This window comes from Grammomys surdaster, unplaced genomic scaffold (genome assembly GCF_004785775.1).
Source record: "Grammomys surdaster isolate TR1022 unplaced genomic scaffold, NIH_TR_1.0 255, whole genome shotgun sequence".
Lineage (NCBI taxonomy): Eukaryota > Metazoa > Chordata > Mammalia > Rodentia > Muridae > Grammomys > Grammomys surdaster.
This window is the reverse complement of record NW_021604696.1, coordinates 5098509-5103128: the sequence shown is the minus strand read 5'-3', so window position 1 is coordinate 5103128 and position 4620 is coordinate 5098509. Positions and strand designations below refer to the sequence as shown.

General features: G+C 45.2%; 1 protein-coding gene across 1 annotated transcript in view; it reads right to left on the bottom strand.

Annotated features, from left to right (window-relative positions):
• Plekhb2 (pleckstrin homology domain containing B2) overlaps positions 1–4620 on the bottom strand; it is a 34704-nt gene that overhangs the window by 3589 nt on the left and 26495 nt on the right. The gene's annotated exons all lie outside the window — the stretch shown is intronic.

The window sequence follows — 4620 nt, the reverse complement described above, 5'->3', positions numbered from 1 at the left end:
CTCTCTCTCTCTCTCTCTCTCTCTCTCTCTCTCTCTCTCTCTCTCTCTCTCCTCTCTCCTCTCTCCAACTTGCAGATAAGACTGTAAGTTCTCAGCTACTGTTCCAGGACCGTGCCTGCCTGCACCCTTCCGTGACAGTCAGGGACTCACCCCCTTCTGTAACTGTAATCCCTAATAAACTCTTTCTTCTGTAAGTTGCCTTGGTCATGGTGTTTCATCACAGCAACAGAAAAATAACTAAGAAAAATATGACCTCATGCCCACCGAGGAGAATGCCTTCAGTTCCCTCCAGTTTCTTACTCATAGGTCTCCAGGGGGATGAGGGATCCATACTCTGTGACCTACCCTACCTGCCAGAAGTCAAAGAGACACTGATAAGGAAGAAAAAGAAATGAAAAGCTGCCTTGGAATTCAGAGGGAGGCAGACTCACATCTGCCAAGGAGAGGAAAGCACTCGACTGTTCAGAAGAGCTGCTGAGGGGCATGCTGACTCCATTTTAAGATTAAAAGCCATCTTGTTACAAGGTCAAAACAAGTTCATTCTTGTTTTCTATAAAACTTGGATTTGAGCAGGTCTTGACCCATTTTCTGGAATTTGACGTGTTCCACACGCTATACCCTCACCTCCACCCTGATAAGATGTTCTGGCAAACAGTTTTGAAATATTCAGCCAAGTTCCTACATAAGCAAAACTCTTCTGGAAATCTCTCAACTCTTGAAAATCCCGTCTTACAGATTTTTGTTTTTGTTTTGTTTTGTTTTTAGCTACATAAACCCCACTGTCTCCTATGTGTGATACTATTTTCTCAAATCTTGCTTTAGGGAGATAGCCTTAGTGTGACAAAAAAATAAAGCTTATGTAATATGACCAAAGGATTTGGGTAATAATCTTTACTGTAGCTCCACGGGATTAACGCTGTATGTTTACAACACAGGCTGCTTATCTTACTCTGGAGAGGGCTGCAGGCCAGGGCCTGGTTTCTAGAACAGAGTGAGGGAGACATCAAGACAACCTGGAACCTTACAAACATTTGTCTCCAAGAACTCAGGGAGCGATCAGGGTCCTCTGCTTCCCTGGGCCAAACCCCATAACATTGCAAAGTTCAGAGCACAGAGAGGTTTCCATAGTAGCAGCCCTCCACACCACTCTTGCTGGGATGACAGACAAATAGGAAGAGTGTGGGAGAAACAGGGGAAGCCTGCTTGAAGATGAATCAGCAGCAGATAAGCATGGTGGCTCACGCTTGTCATCTTAGCACTTGGGGGCTTATGACAGCCACACTGGTTTCTCACCATCTGAAGTTTGCTTCCTGTGAAGTACAAAGTGGGGAGAAGTATACCCAAATCCCCTTCGGTGTCACCACACTGCTTTTCCTCAGTTGTGACAAGTATCCGAGGCTATCACCAGAAGGAAAAAAACATCATGAGAAAAATTACTCTTGATCCTTAAAATGGGTATCTTGGCCATTTTCTTTTTGGTTGGTTGGGGCTTTTTGTTTTTTGGTTTGTTTATTTGTTATTTGAGACAGTCCAATTGTGTACCCCAACTGGTCTGGAACTCACTCTGTATACCAGACTGCCCTGAAACTCACAGATCCACCTGTCGCCTCTGCCTCTGCCTCTGCCTCTCTGCCTCTCTGCCTCTCTGCCTCTCTCTGCCTCTCTGCCTCTCTGCCTCTCTCTGCCTCTCTGCCTCTCTATCTCTCTCTGCCTCTCTGCCTCTCCTCTGCCTCTGCCTCTGCCTTCTCCTCTGCCCCTGCCCCTGCCCTTGCCCCTGCCCCTGCCCCTGCCCTTGCCCCTGCCCCTGCCCCTGTCCCTGCCTCTGCCTCTGCAGTGCTGGGATTGAAGGTGAGCAGGGCCACATCCAGCTTGTTAACTTTATATTTAGGGTTAATATACAAAATAATGTGTTTCACTAGGTACCCCATTCACGCAGTGTTTGGTAGGATCTCTTCCCCTCCCGACTAGTTACACAAACCCCTCTCGGGAACTAACTCACACACACTAATAAAGTTCTAAGGTCAAGACAGGTCTTTCTTGAGGATTTAATTTGGGGGTGGAGGGGCCCCTGTGACTTTGTTACAGACTCTTAAGACTACAGTCATACCCAAACTAAAATAGTAAAAACAGACTTCTCACTCAGTGTGAGCTAGTATATCTTCCTCTCCACACAAGCTCAAAAAGCACACAGTCACTTCTTCAACAGATACACACTAAAGGCACTAAAGGAGAAACCCACTCAGGATATGTGCAAGCTTCAAATGTTCCACCGTCAAAGGTGCAGTCAAAGAATGCAAAGAATATGGTATACATACACTTGGTGCTGAGGTACTGAGAGTTACCAACTTCACGTCCTTAATCTACAATCAAGAATGTCATATCCCTAGAGTTTGTTTGTTTGTTTTTTTTCCAGAACGAATTATGAAAGATCCAAGAAACCCAGAAGAGCATCTGGGAAAAATCTTCTTGTCCAAATTGCCAAAATGTGTCACATATAGCTACAAATGTGCCTGCCTGTGCTGTAACCTGGAGAGATCTGAGCTACACTTCCTCCCACAGTACTGCAGCCTGTACCTCCTGTACTTCCTGTGCCCGCCCCACCTCTGCCTCCTCACCCATTTCCTTCCCTGCCTCTGCCTCTGCTTCCTTCTCCATCTCCTCCTCCACCAGTACGAACAGCTGTAGTGTTCAAATGACACAGTCCCAGTAAAGCACAACAGGCTGGACCACTAACAAGACAGGCGCATGCATGTAATAGCGAGAGATCCACTGGAGGAGACACTAGGGAAGCCCAGGAGATTAATGAGAGGAGGAAGCAGATTAATCCATCACCAAAGGAAGACTCACCAGTCCCTGACTCTGGCTTATAATGAGTCACCATGAAACCCAATGGCAAAGTGTTATCAACAAGGTAGAAGTGTCTTAATTGTGCCTGGCAGAAAGAAGCTAGAGATCTATACAGATAACTCAGAGTGTTAGGACAGAGAGGATGCCTCTGTGGTTCAGAGTACACACTGGCTTTTGTAAAGGACCTAAGTCCATTTTCCAGTATCCGGGTTGATCGGTTCACAGCTGCCTGTAACTCCAACTCGGGGGATTCGAAATCTCAGGCCCCCTCGGCCATGTGTACATTATCCACACGTGTACAAATAATTTAACATAATTTAATTTTTAAAACAAGAAAGAAGGGGGGCCTGGGGGAGAACTCTTCTCACAAGAAAACATGGAAACGGCAAGTAAGTTTCTTGCAGGCTTAAGAAGTTTCAGCTGGCACACTACAGAAGCCCATCTGAAGCTCTGTCACCTTAAAACAATTTTTTCAATGTTTATTTATTTGTGGGTGTTGGGGATGCTCCATTGAACTGTCTCACCAAACTCATCCCTGCACTTTTTACAAGCATCTTTGATGAACAAAACAACTCTGCCTAATGTCCTGTGGTGATCCATGTAATATGTAGATAAGGTCACCAAGTCGTTCTTAATGTAGCAGGTTATTGTCTTAGTTACTTTCCTGTTGCCGTGATAAAGCACCATGACCAACGCAACTTAGAGAAGGAAGGGCTCATTTGGATCCAGAAGGATTAAGTCCATCCCATCACAGCAGAAAAACGTGAGGACAAGAACTAGGAACAGCAGAGAGTTCTCATCTCAGAATGAGAGCAGGCAATGGTCTCAGGATCATTGCTGACATTGTCCCCACTGAAACATCTTAAGCTGCACTTCCACAATCCACATCACTCTCAGCGCCGTCTTCCAAGAACCTACTAGGATGGCTCATTAAGTCCTGCTAATAACATCCAACCACTTTGCTTGGCCAAAGTTTCAAAGTCTTCCACAAACCAAACAAACAAACAAAAACAAAACATAAGGTCATATCTGTCACAGCTAGCCCACTCCCTGGTACCAACCTCTGCCTTAGTTACCTTTCTATTGCTGTGATAAAAAAAAAAAAAAACACCATGACCAGGACAACTTATAAAAAGGAGTTATTTTGAGCTTACAGTTCCAGAGGGTTAAGAGCCCATTATCACCACAACAAGAAAGCAAGGCAGCAAGCACTAGGCATGAGATGTGAGCTGAGAGCTCACATCCCAAACCATAAGCAGGAAACAGAGAGCTATCAGGAAATGGTCCAAAGCTTTGAAACCTCCAAGCTTGCCCTGAGTAACGCACCTCCTCCAGCAAGGCAGCACCCCCTAAGACCCCCTAAACAGTGCCACTACCTGGGGACCAAGTATTCAAAGGCCTAAGAATATGAGGGGTATTTCATTCAAACCACCTCACTATGTACAGACAGACTAATGCATTTCTATTAAAGAAGCCAAGTATACAAGATGACTATACATACTGTGATATAAAGTTTCTAGTTTCCAGTTTCTGTGATGATAAGATACCCAAAGGTAAGAGACAACGTTCAAAGCGTTATTTATGGGAACGGAATGACCCACTTTCAATTAGAAAGGCTGTTCAGACAGGAGTAGCTGACTTGAGTTTGCACTGCACAAGTGTAGTTATAACACTAAGGAAACAGCCTGGTTTCTGCTCACCCAGAGCAGCAGAGGTGACCAACAAGAAACCGTTCTTCAGCTTGTAAGGATCATGCATTCGTTACCACACAAC